The following is a 22,885-nucleotide window of genomic DNA, read 5'->3' on the forward strand; positions in this document are numbered from 1 at the left end:
CTTCTTTTCCTTTTTCTCTTTCCTTCTCTTTTTTTCTCTGCCTCTACTTTCCTGCCTCGAATCGTTCCTTTTGCTTCGCGCAGCTGCGATCGCATTTACAGCCGAACGTTATATCATCGTATTGTCGTAGCCCTGTTGCTTTACGATACCCTGTTCCAACCACCGCCGTTGGATAAAATCGCTGGCGTCTACGGAAATACATAAATAGCAAGGTAATAACGTACTGCTTGATAGGCTAATTAACTCGAACGATCGCCAACTATGAGTCGGACCGAAGGCTGCGCCAACTTTTACGTCTGCATTTTCTACTTACTTCTCGAAGCTGTACGGTGAAACACGCCGGCGATTAAAGGCGTGATTTCTGCGATGTTTTCGATCGGAGATATTCCACGGTGCTCGACAAGGCAGAAAAATCTATCGGAGCCCGTTCCAACGTTCGTAGAGCCGAGAAAACGACATTCGATACACCGACGGTTGTTTCCAAGGTTGGAATTAGTCCGTTTTGTAAGTAGCCGTACTATAAGGGAATTTTTTAACCTACCCGGCGAACGGTCCTTTTTTTTTTTACGGTTCGAAAGTCTCGACCGGCACAATGGCCACCGAGTACCATTGTACCGATTGCACATTTACCGAGAGCTTTTTGTCTCGCGGCGCTCTAATTCATGCCTGCACAAAAGTTCGCCTCGCGTCTACCGCTGGATGACCTTCAAAATGGAGCCTTTATTAATGAGGGTATTCTCTATGCAACCCCTCTCCATCTTCTTCTTTTTTCTTTTCTCTCTCTCTCTCTCTCTCTCTTTCTCTTTCTCTTCTTTAACCGTCTTTTGCTGGCTGACACTCTTTTTAGTCCGCTTCGCCATCCCCCGCACGATCAGCACGTTCTGCTGGCTGTTCTTCCCCTTGCGAGATCTTATTTCCCTTTGACCGACGTATTTCGGGCGTTTCGTCGACGAGGAGTCGCGCCCCACGAGACGGTGCCAGCCTTATTAGGATCCGTTGGCGCGCTCTTGCGAAAACATACGCAGGAACAGAGGAACGTTGTCGTGTTGGACGAGGCGAACTTAGGTTGGTTCACGGTCTGTCCGGAACACGTGGAAATCGCGCGACAAATGCGAACCACGAGGTGGCTCTTCTCATCGTTCCCATTGAAATTTACGCAACAGCTTCTGTATTACATTCGCAGAATGTGGTCGGCCTTCGTTCGCGACACTCGTCGTTAATCTTCTCACGCCCATGTTTAAACGCTTTGCACCGTTTAATGGCTGATTGAAAATCCGTGACATTTCGTCCGTACACAGGTACCGATCCTTAATGAATCACGCGACCGACCTGCGAATTAGTCACGCGCGCAATAAGCAGAAGAAGACGGTTCGCCGTTAAAACTCGGACGATTCCATTATTTCGAAACTTCGAGGCGTTGGCATTTTTACCGCTAAATGGCGAAGCTGCGTGAGACCGGTCGCCTTTCGAGATGTGCCAGTTAGATTCGGTGCAAGACAGAAAACGCTTGCTTCGAAAATCCTGTCGCTAGCCGCGAAACGATCCGGCGAACGCCGACGAATAAGAAGATAATGCAGCAGTGGGGCGAAACGTAGCGTCGTACCGTACCGCACCGTACCCGCCAGGGATGTCAAGCGTCGTCGCCGGTCAGCTCGATTCCTGGCATCGCGCACCGTTTTCCAAGGCCTCGCGTCTGCCTGTTCTCCGCGAGGTCAGCCTCGCCGGCTTATGCCTCTTTCAGTCGTGAAAAGAGGTTCGCAACAATGCTCGCGAAAAGAGATCCGCGCCTCTCCTGTATACGCTCTTGAGCAAGATCTCGCTCGTATCCGAGTTGCCTCTATATCCGAGTTTCTTTCATTCCACGTCTGCTCGCCATTTCCCTTTCTTTCGCCACGGCATACCGGGTGTCAGCGTATTTTTTCGTATCTTTGATTCCTCCTTCGTATTCTTTCGTTCGCGCCAAGCACCTACTTATTAGCCTGTGCGGACTAGCGTCGTTCGGTTTTGCGTTTTTAGCGGCATCGAATTGAAAAATTTGAAAACCGCCTGCCAATATACGCACGTGAGTTTTACAGATACAACGCTCGGCGTTATCCTTAACGTAGACTCTACGAGATTTTCTGCATCTCTTTTATCGTAACGCGGATTCGTACGAAAAAATATATATATATATATATATTTGTGTGCGTTTTCTTTGGCAAGAAGAACAATGAAAATATCAAAGTTTACGGATGATCGTGATTCGGCCTAAGACCGAAGGGGGAACGCGCGACACATGGAAGCGCGCGCCCCTTTGAATAAATCAATTTTTTAGTAGCGTCGCGTCGCAGAGGAAATGATCAGCCGTTTGGGGAAAAGGGAATTCGTATAAAACGAAACGAAGAAAGGGTGATTTACAGTTTGAACTCCGATATAAACTTCGGTTTACAACCGGACGCATGGTGGGCCGTAAAGTCGTCCTTAAACTAAACGCGCGATCCTTTACCGAACCAACGATTCCCAGCTCCCTGTCGTATTCTCGCGTCTAGTGTCGCCGGCTCCGCCAGCGGGGCAGCGGGACCTTTTCGAACAGAGGATCGTCGTACACCTACATGACCGACTATTACCCGTCCGCAGAACAATGCTCACGCTCCACGGTCCGGGCTAAAAACAGGAATAGTAATGAACGTGATTGCCGGCCGACGTAAGAACTTCGTATATAACAATTACGCGCGCGTCTCGACAGACGCGAGTTGAAAGCAAAACGAACGTCGCCGGAAGACCAGGGTCGTCGTTCGGCCTCGTGTCCTTCGAGTCCACGGAATCTTTTCACTCTCGTGAAAATGTCTTTTTCGTCGTACGCGCTCATCGATTCCGTGTACAACGTGGAAACGTCGCTGCGACGCGACCATGTTTCCATTTGGACGCGTCGACGGTTCGTTACGCGGTTACGGTGACTCGAAGACGAAAGAAAAATGAGCGACCAGCGTAAGGGAGCCGAGCGACTCGGTGCGGTCGGAACAATTAATATTCCGCTCGTTTCTTCTTGGGACGAGTGTACTGCGTTCCGCGTACAACTGTATCGCGAAACGTCGGCTTCGAGAACAGGGACGGATCGTTTCTCGCGATCGCGTCACCGGTTAACGGGCATTCCAGTTGATAAGCGTTTCGACGAACGTCGCGTTTGGCAAACCTTGTTCCCTCCCCACCTCTTTTTCTCGGGATTTCGATAGAAAGGATTAAGGAACCCGTATCATTGTCGCATATTTTCTGGCGTACCGTTAGAAATTCAGGAAATGCCTGGAATATTTTAGTCGCTACCGGGTGTTCGAACGAAGCGCGCCGATACCGCCTTTCAATTTCTAGAAAATCGTGGCGTATTCGCGTCCTACCGTGTCCATGAGGGAGTCGACCTTTCGGAACGCGACTCACCACGGGAACCGTGCGGCTGACGGTACCAACGAGGAAGACGTTGATACGCGAAGCAATAGAAACGAGCAGGGAAAAAAGGTCCTCGGAGGAGAGACGCGACAGATGAAGAAAAATTTACACGTGTTTACACGATGTTCGGCACGATCCAATAGCTATGTTTGAGATACAATTAAAAGAAGTGGGAGGAAAAGAAAGAGAGAGAGAGAGAGAGAGAAAAAAGAGGCGAGAAGAACGAGCCAAGTGACCGAGCGGGCTCCGCCCTTCGCCCTCCGCCTTCCTGCGTCCTTTCCAACCTTGTGGCCTTTGAAAGCCAACCGTAAAGCGAACTCACGTAGCCGAGAAATCGTAACTATCGTCAACCAAATCATCATTACCCTGCGTCGCATCTTATCTCTTTCGTATATGAAGAAATAGATACGATAATAGCCGATGAAGAAAGATAATTGAGATTAAAATAAGAAATTAGGATTAAAGATAAGCGAAAAGTATCAATCTTGCGGAGCTCGCGATCGATCTGACAGATACGCACATTCCGAATCTTTTTCCAAGTTTTTTACATAGGCGTGTTGTAAAACTCGTCGGTCAACAGGCTATGTATATTAAAATAAGTAGTAGGAACCGAATCGAGCGTGCAAACGGTCCATTTCGATAACATGTTCATTCAACGATTCTCGGCATCTAAGCGTTCGATTTATGTTAATTGGCGTTCTCACGGGAAACGATCGTCATTAGGGATGCGTATGTATGCGTAAACTAATCTTTATGACGCTAATGTTCATCGATGTTTAGAGGAAACGTACTTAAAGCCTGTGATCCTACCGGCGGCGTTGGGATCAAAAATGTTTCTCGATCGATCGGGACGAGGAATTCGTTCGATGTAGAACGACGATGTCATGATTTAAGCGGTTCGCGGATATAGATATCCCATCGAGGAACGACGCACTTGTCGCGTGAAACGTGTAATCGCCGAGTGAAACTTTCACGCGATCCCCAACCTTTCGCCTGTCGTCGTTTAAATTCGTACCGATACCGGGACTCGTTTCGTTTTAAAAATCGAACTTGAACCGGTGACTCGCGGTCGCGTCGTTCACTTGGAGAAAAGAACGTACCGCGTTCGCTGTTTCGCGCCCTTCGTTTCCTCCTAGGTTCTATTATTTATACCTAAGAATCTCTTTCGTACAAAGTACACTGTTTCGTTAAACTACCTACGCGGTTCGTTCGTCTTCCCGGAAAAGAAAAAACCAAGAGACCGAGCCTCGAAAGCGTTATTCTCAGAGAACAAAGCGCTTTCCCCCCGCGTATAAAGATCGTCGTATTTTTTAGCGACGATCGCGCCGGCTCCAGGTGATTACTAAAAGAAAAACACGAGCCGAGATGACTAAGGTAAATTTTCGAGTGAAACGCCGGACATCGTGTCGTGCGCCACCTTCGGTCCGACCATTAGTTCTCTACTCGACTTGACTCGACGCGACGCGAGGTTACTTTCAGTCTTTCCCTTTCCGTCACACCGACCACACGTACGATAATTATTTCTTAATCACTTTTTACTCTCTTTCCCCCCTTTTTTTTCTTCTCTTTCTTTCTTTTTTCTTTTTTTTTCTACAATGCACGTCGATGTGAAAGTAACACCGCGCGAGTCTCGTACGGTTTGTCCGTACGAATTTTTACGAATACGAATATCTTCGATATCGCGGCTTCCGCGAGCAATCTTTACGATACAAAGTCGTCTGTTAAACGCGACGGGTGCAACCAACTTGCGCTTTTACCCTGTGCGCCTCCGATAGATTCTTCGAGAAATTGGCGTTACTACGGTGGACCGGTGACGCGTAATCGAGAGATCGCTGACGGTTCAACGGCAATTACGTGGAATTCCTCGTGAATTTGCCGGACAGTGTCGCTAAATCGTAAAAAACCGACGAACGAACGAAGGAACTGCTACCTCGCAAAGACGCGTTGCGCAACGATCGATATAATTATATCCGTCGTTGGCCGTTTTTCTTTCGACGTCGCGCTATCGTTTCGCCGTTTAAATCCGTCCAATGATCGATGATTATTTACATGAAATTATTAGCTACCGCGGCAAAGAATTATAGTGCGCGGTAAACGATACAGGAAGCGCTGGATCGCTGTTGCGAGAGAATTTTCAAATGAAATATATTACGTACGAATAGCACGTAGAGACCGAGTCCGGTTGATAGTTTAAATAAGAGAGAAATTAGACTTTATACTCGCACCGTTTCCCCGTGTTCGTTTCACGTACGTACGTAAATGCATACGTAGGCGCGAAAGATATTTTTGCGATTTTCTCCACGAACTATGCGTCGTCGAACGTCTCGCTAGACGCCACATCTTCTTCCAACGATCCACAATTTCATACAAAGTTTCATTGCCGCCGATCATAATCGAAGAAGCGAACGGTTTAAGGTGGAGATCCCACACGTGTCCGACAAAGCGACTCGGTCGACTGGACTAAACCGCTTACGGAGGAATTCTCGTGTAACGACAGTAAGAGCGAACGATTTTTCTGAATTCTGTTTAGGCTAACTGTTAGTTATACGGGACTAGGTGTTTTTGAGATGTAAATATAGCGCTGGAGCGGAGATGTAATTTCTTTTCATTCCGGTCTCTTCTTTGCGGTTTGGTAATTTTTGAAAGTCTGATAATTGAAATACTAATTGGTTGATCAGTTCGGACGAGGCTCGTTCATTTCGTCAGAAATTTCTCCAAGGTTCGAGCCTCAGATTTTTATTCGGTCGTTTATTTATATTATTTCTATTTATATCGAAGGAGTAAATTTTTCTTCCGAACTTTCCAAACTCCTTTCCTTCAAAAATAGATTCGATCGCAGCGTAAACCATGGACAATTACGAGAACCTGTTAAATTTTGCATTCTGGCGACTGCGACAGACGCTATGCTGCGCACCAACGATGGGGTTACATCGTCAAAGACTCGTACAATTTAGGATAAACGATAAGACGAACCGGAATAAAAGAATTACGGATGCTCGAAGGCCACCGTGTAACCAGCGGTTAGCTCGAAAGGAAATTCATAAAGATCATCTGTATCGTGCGTCGCCGCACGAGAATCCTCCCCTTAGGTTTCCAATATCCCGCCAACGTTCGATCTCGTGACGTTAGAGTAGCTCTAGATTCGCGTCGAATCGTCGCATGAGTGTGAAAGATGAAACGCGGAACGAAAACGAGAAGAAAAGGGGTAAACGAGAGAAAAAGAATGGCTGTTGGATCGAAAGCTTGGCTCTTCGAGATCTGTACATCCGGGCCTCGTAAGCGCGTAATATTTTCTTTTGGAGATCTCCGCTCGAAGATCGATTTATGTTAATTTCCGTGCGTGCACCTTCCTTTTTATTCCCCGCGTCGCGTCGCATCGACGAGACTCAGCTCGTTGCACCTCTCAGCATGCATGCATGGACGCGTATTTCTCTTCTTCTCACCTTTCGCTTCCCTGTCTCTCCCTCTCGTTCTCTTTCTCGCGCACGAACAAGTATTCTCGCGTGTATACGCGAACTTCCCAGCCAAACGGAATCGATACGTAAGTACGGACGAAAATCGAACAGGAGGCGGAGATCCCGTGGACGCTGCCTCGCGACTAAACGGGATGCTAACCGGGCGAAAAATGGATGATTTACTCGCGGTCATGGCTATCGGCGAGCAAGTGGAAATCGATTAAATCGCGTTCGGCTGGTTCGAGGAATTTTTGTCCGGTCGCGTACCGAGTCCTATCGCCGCTTCACTCTACTCGCTCGATAGCGCTATTAATTAATTCGACCGGCCGATTTTTTCCTCCAGCGAATTCTTCACGAGCGTCGTTGCTGCGATGCTGCTGCGCTCCTGTCCCGAGAGTCGCTCGCTCGTTCGCCTGCGCGCGAGTACACGCCGGCCTCGCGCGTTGCTGCGTCTCGCGCGATTTTCTTTTTTTCCCTCTTTCGTTTTCTCTGCGCGCGCTCATGCACGCACACGCGGATACGCGCAACACAGCCACGGACACACGAACGCGCGCAACAGACACGTGCACGGCCAAAGGTATGGCTACGCATTTTTGCGTACGGCAGAGAGCAGATACGTTGTGTGCCTTTACGTATGCCACGTGTGAGGACGGGCTCTAAATCCGCCATCGTGTGTGAGCACCGAGCGTGTTCCACGTGCGTGTGCGTGTAACACGTAGGCAAGAGTTCCCGCGGGGCTCAATCGTTATCGCCGGGGCCTTATCTCGTCTTAAGACTTCTTTGCAAGAGCAACGCGAAGGGGCCCTTCTGCAATTATCCCCCTGTCCTCTCTCCGCCGCTCCGTGCTCCACACTCTTGCTTCTCTCTCTCTCTCTCTCTCACTCTCTCTCTCTCTCTCTCCTCTCTTGTTCCCCTCTCGAAACGCTTTTGTACCGTGTTCCTCCACCTTCTTCTCCCCCTACCCCTGCGGCGGTGCGTCTCTCTTCCTCCCTCTCCCGATCGGAGAATTTGATTTTTCCGCGACCGGCGTATGCGATACGTCGATGCCGGAGGAAGACGTCCTCGTTGGTATTTGTTTAATTTCAGTCGAAACGCCATACGCGCCAGCCTATTACGACGCCTGTTCCCCCTTCTTCCGCTAAAGTGCAGAGACAATTTCGCGAACGCGACACTCGCTATCGATAAAGCTGTTCGTTCCTCCTTACTCGCGTCCATAAGCCGATAAGCGTGTTCGACCTTCGAAACCGAAAAAGATATCGAACGGTTGATTCGTTCGGTGGCGTGCGATCGAGGAAACGGAATATCGCGGCGGAAGAGACGGTTCTCCTCGGGTATAACGACGTTGGAACGGGAGCATTCCATCGGTAGGGCCGTAGGAACGTGACTCGACCCGCTGTGCGACGTCCGATCACCGAAGTTGTCGTTTCACATGGTCGCTTTCGCGACCAGACCCCCTCCAGCGCGCCCTGTGGCAAAATTCACACCCACGCGGTTTTCGTTGCAGAACGTTTTCTATGGACGGTCGCGTTAAGGCGATCTCGATTTATTATCGGGTCGAATCCGTATTTCTGTAGCACCCCGTATGCGCAATGCACACGAGGGGTGCGGCAGTTCTGGGTTGGTCGGCGGAGGGCCTGACAGTCACTCAATGAATTATTGGCCATAATAGCAGTGGCAGCCGAGGCTGGGCCCTGTTCTCTCTTGCATCTTGGGCCCACGACTCGGTTCCCGGACCCTGTAACCCGTTGGCGTTCTACACCACCGGACGATAGGTATTGTTGTTGCTGTGCGAGCTCTCTCAATAGGCTGCGGCTGTTTCCACATGAAAACTCTGGAATTCCACGATCCGAGACGCGGAACGTGCTTCGTCGAATTATCGTGCGTCGTGTCGGCGTTTCGATCGTGGTGTCCGTTCGCGCGGGGTCGCACGTGGGACGAGCAGATTTCACGCGAGAAATCCGCCGAAACGAGCAAAAACCGACCACGCGATAGCCAGAAAATTCTCGTCCTCGGTCTTGCAGCGAGTCTCCTACGAAAAAAGAAACGCGTAACGGTTCCCCCTTCTAAAAGTCGTCTGCTCGCGTTCAGATTTTCGACCACCAACTCGCCGCTCCTGCCGCGTTCCAGCGAGCTGATCGATACGCGTGAAAAGTCGATACCGGCTCATAGATAACGTAATTAGCGTTACGATCGTTGTTAGCGCCCTTACTATTATCGTTGTCGTTATCGTCACTGTTATCCTTATTATTTTATCATCGGCGTGTTGCTCCCTCGGGTGTCTACCGAGGGGTAGCGGAACGAGTCCGTCGCGATGGTGACGAGGATGGTGCTCGGCTCGAGAGCCGAGCGAAGGAGGACGACGAGATGCTTGGCGAAGTTGAAGAAGCGAAAGTGGAAGAAGGAGAAGAGCAAGAGGACGAAGAGGAAGGAACAACGAGAAGAGTGGAGCGAAAGAGTAGAAAAGGGTAAAACGCGGCAGAAGTGAAGAGGAAGAGCAAGAGGGAGGTAGCGAGGTGGGTGAGGAGGGAAGTAGAGAGAAGGGGTACAGGGGGACGAAGCAAAGAAGCGAGGGGGGAAAGAGGGCAGAGAGAAAGAGAGAGAGAGTGAGGGAGGGGGAGAGGGGGAGGGGTAGAGTACCTACGCATTGCAGCAGACATTATGCTAATCTGCGAGCGAGGATGTATGCCCGATAAGCCGGCTGTGCCTCGGTATATAAGTCCCCTTCTGCCAGCAGTGAAGCCCAGGGGCCCCACGCCCTCGATCTCACGTACGTGTACATTATTGGGCCGGTGTGAGTGCGTGCGTGCCTTACATTACGTTACCTTGCCGTTTCGTACCCCGCCGTTATCTTCTTTTAACGAAAATCTGGAAGAGCGTTTGGTTGTCTCTCGAGGGCTCGAGATGCGAGTCCTCGCGCCTCCCTTTTCTTTCTCTTCGTTTCGTTCTCTTCCCTCGATATCGACATCCAGATAGAAAGAGAGAGAGAGAGAGAGAGAGAGAGATAAAGAGAGTTAGCGAGAACTAGCGAACGGTGGATCGGTCCGCATAGCTAAAAGCTTGCCACGCGTTTCTATGTACGCATCGCGGGATTCATAAATAACGGGTGATTACGCTTGCTCGGTAGAATCGCGCGTGTAACCGTGGCCGGTTCCGTTCGACCAGCACCGGCAGTGCCAGCCACCGTGTGTCTCTCGGTTCGCCGGTCGGGTGTCGCTTAATTTGCCAAAGATAGCTCGTTAGATATCGTTGGGAGGTCGATTCCTTCCGGAGAAGTTACAAGCTGGCGTACGGTACTGCCGGAGAATTATACGTTCGGGAAGCGAGCCGGGGAGAACGGGCGAACTTCCACGAAACGTTTTCGAATATTTCAATACAATGGTCCATTTGCTGGAAATTAAGCGAGCCGATTCCCTCCGCAATTTCTACACCCCCTATTGCCAGCCAGCCAGCCAGCCAGCCAGCCACTTGGAGCCGAGTCGACGAGGAAACGATATACTCGACGCCCTTCCCAGCCATCCTATTAGAAAATCTCTCGGCCTGGTTATTCTATCTGTCTATTCCGCATTATTTTTCATGCCGGTGCTCGTGCAGGAAGCACGATCGTGTTTTCGAATCGTTGAACCCACGTACTGGTAGCCGAGTAGAAAAGGATGCAACAAAGGATCAGATCGACCGAACATCCTACTTTTCCTTCCCTCCTCCTTTCTCTCTTGTCTTTTTTCTTCTTCTTTTTTTTAACCACGGTTATCTATTAGCCACAGTCGTTAGGATTATCTTACCACTGGCGCGATTGATACTTCACCGCGAAAGAGATTCGAATCTATTTTATTCGTCGAAACGAGAGGGTGGTAAATGGGAGAAAAATTACGACTAAATTAAGGATAAATTAAGGCCGAGAAGACGAGGCTGAATTTCGTTAACTGCGTTATTATACGCATCGACGGCAACGTAAAAACACGACGACCCGGTCCCACAGATTACCGTAGCTCAGCGTTATCTGGTTTTAACGAATTTCTGGAAGAGTATTCGGTTGTCCGGCAGGCTTAAAATGTTGCGGCTCCGTGTGTCTGGACCGCTGATTGTGTCCGTCGTTATCTTTACGCGCGCGCCCTATCCACGATTGGAAGCATCCCGTGACAATTGCTCGCGGTGTGTACGTACGCGCGTACCAACAGAGAGAATCGTTATGTACGCGGCGAACGACCGAACCAACGACGACACGCATTCCACGGATATTTTTCATAATTCCCTCGCGGCGTGATGCATTCGTAAATCCAATGTAATTCTTCCGCGACAGCGAATTAAACTCGCCGCCGTACAGATGATTCAGACACTCTGGATCTTTCTCTTTCTCTCTCTTCGTTTTCCATCTCGGTCGATGGTAAACCAACGCCGACCTCTCTCGCATCGAGATCTTTCTCTATCACCATGGATTACGGTTATACCACTCTCGGACGAGCATCTTGGGTGGTAACCGATAAATTTTCATAGGCTCTGGCCGAAATCGTACGTACGATTGTGACGTACGGTGCAGTCGCGGGCGAACAGCCTCATTTGAATACAATGCGATTCGAATATCCATCTTCGCGCGTTCTCTCAGCCGCGAAATTCCGTGTCTTTTCCTCTAAGCCACCGGTTATCCTGCCGTCGTATCGGGGACATCGATGCCCCGGAAATTTCGGGCGCGACGTTCCTACATCAAGTCGCTGGGACGTTGTCGAGACGAGACGCCTTTCTATTCGGTGGAATCGAATCGAAGGTGGTTTCGAGACGAGTCGACGCCGATTTCCGAGAAAATCGTGTCACGGTAACACTGCGGGCATCGCGTACGATTTCGCGATAACCCAAACGCCGCAAAGTTCCTCGAACTTGCAAACTCTGGTCGTGGATCGCGCAGATTTTTACTCGAATTTTCGTACGGCCGAAGCGTTTGAAAAGCTTCGAGGTATAAGAGGAGAGGCTCGAATTGCCGTGGCTCGCAGCAAGGGGGGAGGGGGAGAGGGCAGAAGTTTCGTAAGAGGAAGAGGGACAGAGATCTGAAGAGAAAAGAGAGGCCGTCACGCGCGGCGGCACGGGAGGGGGGCCCAAATAATATTTCAAAATTAATGTCATGCGGGGCCTTGCAAAGGGGTCCGGTGGGTTCCGCACCACCTTTCTGCATAAGATAAGGACCCGTTGGCCACCGCGCGAGAGAAAGAGCAGCCTTGCCGAGGGAACGAGCCAACGTGACCACTCTGCGAGCTGGCCAAGTGGGGATGGATATATGTCTATGGAATGAAAGAGCCCTGAACGAAGGAACGAGCGAGCGAGCGCGCGATTCGCACGCAGCAGAGACGGACGACGCTCTACGTAGGTACGAAACGAGAGGAAGAAGAGGCGCCGAAGAAGAGGAGCAAGACGACGGCGACGAAGAAGCGGAGGAAGAGAGGTGAAAGGTAGGGAGAAGAGAAAATACAAGGAGAGAGAGCAAACAAACCAGCGAGGAAACGGAGAAAGAAGCGCCAAGAGGGAGGGACGAGCAGAGTGTAAGAGAGTGTAGAAAAGAAGGAGAGAGAGAAGGGAAAGTGTGAGGGTAGCAGAAGGAGATGGTAAGAATGCGTGAGGAAGAATGTAAGAAGTGAGTAAAAGCATCGTTGCCGGTGTACGAGGAAGGGAGCGCGGCATCGTGTAAAACGAAGAAAGAGAGGAGACTGCAGGAGGACGAAAGACGAGAGAGTGGACGAGATGAAAAGGACGAGCAGGAAGAGACCGCGGAGCGTGTAAGATGGAGAATAACAGTGAATAAGCGTGTAGAAAGGAGCGAGAAGAGAAGGATAAACGTAGCGACAGCGGCGGCGGCGGCGGCGATGACGACGACGACGACGACGACGACGACGACGACGACGAACAACGACGACGACGACAAGGACGAGAGAACTACGAGGACGACGAGGAGGCTGACAACAACGACGACCGGCAAAAGGAGAGAGTAGTATTCTGCGTGCAAGGTAGACTAATACCGTAGACGTAGCAGCCTGCATGGTAGTAAGAGGAGGACGAAGGAGGATAACGCGCGACTCCGACCTATGAAGGAGAAAGAAGGGAAGAGAAGAGGCTCGACCCCGCTGAAGAAGAAGAGGCTCCAACGAAGGAGACAAACGAGACTCCTCCGGAGAGTCCTCCGAAGAATCTAAACTCTCGGGGTTAACGCGTCTCTTTGCCTGTCTTTGCACTTTTTGTTAGCCTCGCTACTACTCCTTCCCTTTTCCTCCCCGTTCCTTTCGTCATCTTTCTTCTCGAAACATTCTTCTTCTTTTATACCGTCTCGGTGCTTCACCATCGGCGTCTTCGTCTTCTCACGATCTTCTCTCGCCGTTCTCTTTTAATTCCAACGAACGTTGCCTCCGATCGAACAGAAACCCAGTACCGGCCAGTATCGTCAGGAAAAATCGGATTTCCTTTGCGCTTAAGCCTTCCTTCCCTTCTTCCGTCCCCTACGTTCGTTCGTTCTTCTTTTGCCCGCTACCTCGCACCCATCCTTCCCTTCCCTCCCCTTCCCACCCCTTCTCCCTCTTCCTCTGTCTCTCCTCATCGGTTCTCTTCTTCGTTCTTTCTATCGGTCGAATAGTTACATTCCTGATACGTATCGTACACATACGCGAGGCGCAGCAGCAAACGAAGAGAAGGCGCGCGCGCGCGCGCGCGCGTGTTCGTCTTTCTTTCTCCTTTCTCCCGTAGCCTCGCTAACGCTAATTCACGCTGACGTCTCCGTGCACCGAATAAATCGACGGACAGATGACTGTTAGTTCTCTTAGGTAGGATGATACGAGCAACGAAAGCGAATGCCCGATTATCGGCTCTCGAATCTTCAGAAAATCTCTCGCGGCATAATTGTGCGCGCTTAATTAACCTTCTATTAACATACGGGGCTCCGTTTCGCGGTAATTATCTCGATTAATCTGTTGCTTAATTATTTTGTACAATTGCTTGGTCGTTAAGCAACAAGACGGATCCCAACGTGTTTCGTTCGCCATTAATATCCGTACGAAGGAAATCGCGCGGCTATCGTGGCCGATCGGGTGTTCTCAAACTCGTACCGGATATCGATTTACCGAAAACACAAGGCAAACGTGGTGGTAGTCGACGAGATGATTAATCGACGATTCGTAGTATTCGAAGAAAGCGGAAAGAGAAGAAAGAACGTCGCGATACGAAGGGGTTTGACAGATGAAATTGCTTGGGAGTCCGGTAGACGTGTAGAGATTCGTGTTCCTTGTTCGAGTGTTTGTCTAGGGGACCTAAATAAATGTAAATCAAGCGCGGTAATCTCAAGGAGAAGCTTCACGGCGGGCCACGGGAGACCGAATCTACCGATGCTATGCATCATTCGATTTTACGTATAGGCGACGCGTGTTCCTGCAGGCCACTCGAGACAGACGTTCAACCTTTTCACTACCTGCTCCTTTTAAACGGAGAGGTCCAGCCACCAAGACTAGCCTGCCAAGCCTTTTCGATCGATTTATTCCACTCATCGCCTATAACTTTCGATAAGAATATACACCGAGTCGTCGTATTTTCCTCTCCAGGCGAAGTCACGCGGCTTATTTAGTCGAAACGACGAGAAAACGAAACGTTTACGTTTGGTTCGTCTCGGTCGACTGCGAAGATTCGCGACACGTGGACGCACGACGTACCCTACTCGCGTATAATTTATTATTACGTAAGCGAAAATATCTGATCGATATTTCGGTCGCCATCCGATGTAATTACGCGAACAGGGAAGAGAAGAGGAACGGTTTACGAGCGATAAACAAATAGCAGCTGTGCGACGAAATCGGGTTGAAACGATCGTCCGCGCCAGGTTCCAACGACGGTCGTCGCGTCTCTCGCTCCGCGAGCCTCCAGTCAACTTTTTCGTCGAGCCGGTGAATAATCGAAGACCAACCGACGAACGCGTGTCTGTAAATGCTCGTTTTGTTCTCCTTTATAACCGGCGAAAAAATTCGTCAGAATAATGGGCAAGCCTGTAACGTGATGTAACGTGTTTACGTTTAGCCGCACTGATTTCTGAGTCACGATGACGACGGGAATCTTCGGACGACACCGTTGAAAGAATGCGTTGTTTGCGACCAAACGGATTAAAACATGGAAGGAGAAAGGGGCAGGGTCCCGATCGTCGAACTTTTAAGAAGACCGATAAAAAGACGGCGCTGTAGGATAAGTGAAAAGTACAAAAAGGGGCTGCATCGATGGTGAGAGTCGGTTAATGGACGTTCGATCTTGCGATAAACACGAACGTGTTTTTCCGCTTGTGTTTTAGAAGAACGTGGAAACTCGGAAGAAGAAGAAAAGGAGAAGAAAAAATTATGAAAAAAGAAAGAAACGGAAGATGGTGATGGGGCGAACAGGCACGCGGACGATCGAGTGGAACGCAGACCGAACTCGATACGGCAGAAGTAGAAGCAAAGTAGAAGCACCGGTGGCAGCAACACCGGTACAGGTTCCACCGAGTGGTTAGTCGTCGTGGGTAAGAGCGTGAGTCGGGCCGAAAACGCTGGAATCGTATCTGACGGTCATTAGCGAGCGCGCGCTTCTGAACCGCGAGATAAAAACCAGAGGACCAACCAAGTAGTATTTTACCGGGGACATAGTTCCCAGGAATGATCACTATGCGAAGGTCAACCGATTATGAAAAGATAGCGTTCGTGGAATCGTTCTTCCCTTGTTCTCCGCTTCTCCGTTTTCCCTCGAATTCCATCGGCGATTTATACTTTCGCACGCGAACGTCGATAAATCTTTTTTAATCGTAGCCTCTTGCTTTATAGGAAATATCCGATATCGAGGTTGGACGATTAAGCTGAAATATCGTTGTTCGCGTGTCTGCGATATCGAACGGCGAAACGACGATCGAGAAACGTCGGAAAAATATGGAATTCGAAGGATACCGAACGACCGCTAAACGCAAGGGGCAATGTTCCCTTATCGCGGCGAATATGGCAATAAAAGCGGAGGAAACGTCCTAAAAGGGTTAATTTCTTTTTTCGCAACTTTGTTCCGCGAAACATTCGCACGGCATTAAAAGTGTTTACACGCGGAACATTTAGATAACTTCATTTGCCACTTACGCCTCTACTTTACGTTACGTTTCGGTATAAATTTCGCGTTGAGTATCGTTTAAAAATTTCCGTCGAATTTCGAGCGGCGTTTTCGATGCAAGCAGAGGGCCCAATGGGACGGACATATTGTGGAACGCGTTATTTCTGGACGCGTTTACGAGTGATGAAAGAACAGAAGAGGGCAGACGGTGAAACGTCTCGAAAGCGCAACAAGCCCTTAATGATGTCATAATTGAATAATGCCCATAATCTTCCGTGGATCTGGCTTTTTGCCGTTTTCTTGCCGTCGCTTTTCGTCGATCGCTTTAAATTGAAGCAGTTACACACGTAAATACGTCGGGTAAAAAGATGCTGCCGCCTCGTAAAAACGTCGATCATAGTAACGAGTATTAATTTGTAACGCGTATCCACAAATTGATCGATTCTCTCCGCATCGGCTCGTCTTTACACGCTTATTTGCAAACACTCGCCTAGAATTGTCGTTAAAGTCCGTTTTCGTCGGTCCAGCGTCCAACGTTTACCAACTTAACAACCGTGTAACTCGAGTGTAACGAACGAGATACGTCCGTACGAAGGTAAAAAAGAAAACAAACAAGAAACAAAAACAAGAAAAGAAGGTAAGAATTAGAGGAAACGTCGAGCCAAGCCACGGACATCGATAGGATGCAAAGTAAACGAAGGGACAAAAGAGGCTCATTAAGCTCTAAGGTGGATAAATCCGAGATCGGTGATCAATATCCATAAAGCGTGAAGAAAGTCAGAGAAAGAGAGAAAAAGAGAGGAGAGTGAATTGGGTGGAGGTAGGAGAAGGTAGGTTTCATGCAAAGAATACCAGTGAAATTATATGGCGAGAATACCTGGTTTTCGAGTGCTCGTGTCAAATGTCCAGGACATTGGGAAAGCAGGTAAAGATTAGGAGGAACAACAATGCGCGCGCCCAGTGGCCCTGCATTGGGAAGGCGAACGACGAACGGCGGACGGTGAACGAGTGGCAGCAGAAGTGTATAAGTCCTTTAAAGGATTCGACTATGCTGGTGGAACAGAGCGGGAGTCGAAGATGACGGAGAGGCAGAGAAAGACAGAACGGAACGCAGAGATCGAGAAGATATCCCCACGGGGCACGGGACGATCATCCATGGGATAAACGGTATGCGGTTCTGGAATTTCGTCCTTTTTGTGCGACCGGTGATTTCAATAGACGAATCTCGAGACCGGCATAGGAGGTTCCTGCTGCGCGTATTCTACGGTGACATTTTCAGAAGACTAACAAGAATAATATTTCAATGGGGGTTCTGTTGTGCGTTTGGTCTGCTCACTGGGACGCGCACAGGAATATTGTTACATCTTCGCCGCAGAATCTTACCGACGCGTATATCTAGAGAAAATATATCGACGCTAAAAGAGCCACGTTCGAATCTTTAACGTCTATATCGATAGCGAGGAAAGATAAAATCCTGTACGACCTCCCCGTCACGCTTCGCTTCCTCTCTTCTTTTTCTTCTTCTTCTCCCTCTTCTTCTCTTTTTTCTTCTTCCTTCTTTTTTTTAATCGATCTACAGCCCGTCCTCGGCAACTTTAGGTAATTCTTTCTCTCGCTCTCTGCGCGTACGACCGAGATCGATACGCCGACTTTCGTTCAAATGTGCAAGTTCATCCAGTATCATATCTTTTGAAATATCGTTCGGCGTGGTAGGAATGCGCGCGCGGGCGGAACGAAGCTTAAATCTCCCTCGTTAAGTAACGCTGCCATTCCTTTTCTCTTTCTCTTTACCTTCCTTTCTCCTCCTCCGTACACCGGCCACCGTCCGCCTTTAAATTGTCTCGTTTCTGTTACGATTCATCTTTCTCCTACCCCGTTACCACCTCTGCTCTTTCTCTTCGTTCTTACTTTTTCCGCGGCTAATTTCCTTATCTCGTGGCCACGGATTTTCGCTCTCGTAATTCGATCAACGACAGGCATCCGTTCGTTCGTCGTTGACGCGCCACGTTCCGTCTGAGGAATCTTTTCGCAACGAGAATACGCACGATACGGAGCCTAGTAGAGAGAAGAGAGACACCGTTGGGGATGAATTTTGCGAGCGAAGGTGAGCGAGCCTCGCTACAGAGAAACGATTTTAGAGCTTTCGTGTTCGCAATTCCTCACGCCCACAGATTTGATTTCTCCGTCCGCGTCGTTTCGTTCCGATTCTTCTTCGCGCTACGCCTTCTAAAGAAGACGTTGAAAAATGAACAGGATGACGATTGTGATTACGAGGGGACGGACAACAGCAACGAAGCGAGAACGAAGATGATGATGATGAGCAAGTAGAAGATTAGCGTAGCATTAAAGGTGCCATCCCGATTTCCTTTATTTCGTGCCCCGTGAAGATCCACCGGCCGACGAATGAACGCGACGAACTTTATAAATGCACCCTTGTAAATCATTTTCTCTGCTCCTTTCGCAGCTCCGCGCCTCTTAATGGTTCAAGCTTTTAATTTCAATAACTTACGGTTAACGCGTCGCAAAAAGAAAAGAAAGAAAAAGAAGGAAAAAGGAATATATGTCAAATATATAGAAAAATATAGAAACGATAAGACGAATCGACGACCGGTATGGATCCTCGTTTCGATCGTGACAAAGTTTACGGTAATTCGCGTTACGTAAAGCTCTCCAGATCGGGGTTGATTATTTCCCTGTGAAACCTAACGGAGGGGAGGGGAAACATCGTGAAATGGTCGCGGGATACCGTTGTTAACCACAGAATGCACAGCGAGGCATCGCTCGATCGGCGGTTTTCATGTAGCGGACCTTTTTTTTGCGAGGCTACTGGCTAGACTTTGTTGCTGCAACGGTACAGGCGCAACGTCGAGGCGAGCAAAAAAAAAAAGCAGAAAAAACAGAGAAAATAATGATGATGAGCGAGCAGGGTATTAACGTAGACCTTTCCCCTTTGGAGCAGCTTTCCCGTAGATCGTACCACGGGGTTAAAAATTCTCTGTTGCGACTTAAATGGATAGCGTATCGTGTCACGACAATTTCTCCGTGACAGACGGCAGAAACGACGAATGGAAAATTAATTCGTAAGTAGAGAGTACGGTTTCGCGTTTAGCGGCATAAACTATATCGAGCAGCGGCAGGACAGATACGGAAATCACGATCGCCAGGCATTGGATAAGTGCATTTGATAATAACACGTTGTACGATCGATGGAACCGGATGGAACGATTCGCTGTCGTCGAATGGCGATAAAAGAAAGAAAAGAAGAAGAAACGGGATCATTGAAATGCATAAACGACGTACTTGCATGGAGATTACATGGAAAGAAGAATGAAAGTTTCAGGAGACTACTTTCGTTTGCGAGTACCCGTTTTGCTACGTAGATAGCTACGAAGAATAATCGAGGAAGCTCTTTCAAAGACATTTTCTATTTCTTTCTTTTTTTTTTTTCTTGTTTCGTATATCGACCTCTCCGGAGAATCGTCGAATCTTTATCAACCAACATCTTTGCACTGCTCGGTCGGTTGGTATCGATAAACTAATCATACGATTCGCAGTAGAAGAGACAGCGAATCTAATCGTGGCCTTCATCTCACCTTTGTGCGAATTAATTTGAACGGTACGCTATCTGGCGAAGATGGCGAGATAGTCGATCGTGAATGGTCACACGTTCCGCGTACGATATACGGATAGCGATTTACTTTGTAGAGAGGTTTCGACCGGAGCTGGGACCGCGTTTGCGGAAGTCGAACGGAATTCGAACGATCATCGATGAAATATTAAATACAGAGGGTCGAAAAAGTGGCTCGCAGTTCGCCGTTCCAAATCCTTAATACGGCAATAACGATTTAACCGCTGGTATCGCTATATACGTTATTACGCGGCCATATTTCAGAAAGGACGAAAACGTCGGCGTAGTTAATTGACGGTTTATCGCGGCTAAACGAGCGCTATTAATCGGACACCGACATAATTATCATCGACTATTATTAAATTCTCTGGGCCCGTTCGCGCGCGTTCACTCGGCCGTACACGACCGGTATGCTACGCGCGCCAGCGAGCTCACGCTTTACTCCAGATATATTTATCTAACGTGGCGAGAGAAGGAGGAAGAAGAAAACGAAATAAAAGGAAAAAGAAAAAAGGACGAAGGAAACATTACGCCTACATTTCGCACGAGCTCTCTGGACCCACCCATTGGCGCGCGAACGTGTGTGGGTTTGCCGTTCCGTGGCTCGCGCGCCCATACATCAAGATCACGTTAAAGCCACTTTCTTAAATCAAACGGCGTGCTACTTACTTTATTTATCCGTGTTTCCCTCGTTTTGTCGCCCGGGGATTATCGTATTCCCGTTGAAATCGCAACTTTTCGACTCGATGGCGACCCATTGTCAACGATCCCCGTTGCCCGAGACGATCCTTTTTATTCGACGACTCTATCGGGGCACGCCGGCTATTACTCGATGCTATTATTATCCGTTCCAACTTTCTAATATTAGATACAAACGATATTTCACGTAGGACGAATGGAAGTGGAAAGTTTCGATTAACGAGCCGGTCGTGGCACGCTCTCCTTCGAAGATTTAAGGGGGTTTAAGTAGATTGTGATCGATGATAAGTCGGAAAAAGAATTTCAAATCGAGGGCATAATACCGCGATAGCGCGAAGGACCGTCGATTGAAACTATCGTGAGACGAGTGGCTCGCGACCCAGGCTAATTTACTTGGCCGTATTACTTAACGTTAATTGTTTTCATATCGTTAGTCGTTTCTTAAACAGATACGGTACGTTCGTAATTATCACGGCACTCGCGTTAATAACACTGTATTACGAATACGAGTTACCAAAGGTAAGTTTAATATCGGTAATTAGGTCCGTTAACATCGCGATCCTAACGAAGGAAATTGAATAATACTCACGCTCAGGCGCGCGTTCCTACCAACGATCGAATCCACGACCCGCTTCGCTCTTTTTTCTTTCACCTTGAAACGCCTCGGTTCCTCGTGTGTACATAGGGCGACCGCGCTAATGAAATTCGTCAACGAGGCGATCGTGAACGAACTATCGGAACGTCATCGTTGACCACCAGCTACTCGAATCAACGGAAGACAGCGGGTGAAAGTTAAAGGCCGATGGCCCTGTTAATTTTTCTCCTGGAAACTCTACCACGGACTCGCCTTGTCCAACATGCAAATTGAATTACCCCGGTCGAGGAATGTTCTAATTGACCGGGCGCGGTAAGGTTTGACAAAAATGCCAGGCGATCCGAGACGACATCGGCTACGAATATGTCCCCGCTTTCATCCCCGTGCACCCGGTGCAAAAAACCGATGATACGAAGTCGATGGCCGAACGAAGAAAAAGAACCGCCGGGCCCTGTTGCAAAGGTTGCGCGCACCGAGGTACCGGCAGAGAAATCAGCAGAGAAACCAACAGAGAAACGAACGGAGAAAGGGAAAGGGTAAAAGAAAGATGAGGGGCAAAGACGTAGGAAGAAAGGGAGAGAACAGAGAAAACAAGAAAGAGAAAGAGAGAGAGAGAGAGAGAGAGGAGGGGCGAAAAGAAAGAGAAAGGAGCAGAGCCGAAGAGAAGAGAGAACAAAAGTCGGGTCTGGAACAAAAACGTCCGAACTGTAGTCGGTTCCCGAAGAGAGTCACAGATCCCACAGCGAGCGATAAAGGTAGGGTCAAACGAAACGACGAAGACGGGGACAGACGAAAGAAACGAAAGATAGGAAGAAGCAGGGCCCGAAACTGGGAGCACACTCCTCCAGGGGGAGGAGGGCCAGGCAAGCCATAGGGAGAGATCAGGGTGGGAGAGAGAATCTTCAGAAATGAAGCAGCAGCAACAACCAGCAGCAGTCGCACCGGGGGTAAAGATGGACCGACTTTTACCTACGTCCGGCTGTTTGTATGCGTTCACCCGAGATCAAGTTTTTCTCGAGTTCTGAACCTCCGGCAGCGAGCCAGCCAGCAGCACCAGCAGCTCCGACTCGAATCCAACTTGATTTCCTGGCACGCGGTTCATCTTGTCGTTTATTCTCTCCCACTCTTTGGTCGCGCGTCTTTCTAGCTCGTTCTCGTCGTCTTTGTCCCTCTTTTCGTCCTTTCGCTTTTGCTGGATCATCCCCATTATGGACGTGTGCGTGACTACGTGTATATAACCGCATACACACGTACACACACACATACCTACGCTATATGGATATCGCAAAGATAGTCGACGATAGTGGTGGAACGAGGGATGGTCCCGCGCTGTGGAACACGTGCCCTTTTCCAAAACGAACAACTATCCTATTCCCCTCGTCGCCCACTGGCTGCCTTTTAGTTGGGAATTATACACGGTGTCGCGTAGCCTCCTAACCCACCACCAGAAATTCTACGGCTAATTTTCGGTGAGAAATGTCCTATCGGTAGACGACGGTCCTCCACCCGCCGCCTCTTTCAAATTCGACGACCCTGAATTCCTCAATTCGAAAACGATTCGAAGGAAAGTGATCGCTCGCAGTCACGGCCGTTTCGTTTTTCCACGCTCGCGTATTTCGCGTAATTCCCGATCGCAGAGGCTAATAGCTCGAGGGAAGAACGTAAGTACGTACATAGTCGATATCGATTTCTCCTACCATCTCGCGATTAATCCGATCTGTTCTCTCGGGCCGCTATTACGGTCGCCTCCCTCCTCTTCGCTCCTCTCCTCTCGCTCATTCTCGACCACGTATTGTTTCCGACGATACTCTAGTCTTGCAGATTCTTAGCCGCGACTCTCCATCGTTGACCCTAATTACGTTAAGATCATTCTCTTACGTAACGCGATTCCCAAGCAGACGAATCGCCGTGTCTATCGTGTCGTAAGACGAGAAGCCTGTACGCGTAACGCGCCCTGACGGTGGATTAATAAATCCATGCAGTCGCGTTTAACCGGTGATGAACGAGCCGCCG

General features: G+C 49.1%; 1 protein-coding gene across 1 annotated transcript in view; it reads right to left on the minus strand.

Moving 5' to 3' along the window:
• Window positions 1–22,885, minus strand: part of LOC122569271 (cadherin-related tumor suppressor) — a 69,847-nt gene that overhangs the window by 36,258 nt on the left and 10,704 nt on the right. The gene's annotated exons all lie outside the window — the stretch shown is intronic.

This window comes from Bombus pyrosoma, linkage group LG1 (assembly GCF_014825855.1).
Source record: "Bombus pyrosoma isolate SC7728 linkage group LG1, ASM1482585v1, whole genome shotgun sequence".
Taxonomy (NCBI): Eukaryota; Metazoa; Arthropoda; class Insecta; order Hymenoptera; family Apidae; genus Bombus; species Bombus pyrosoma.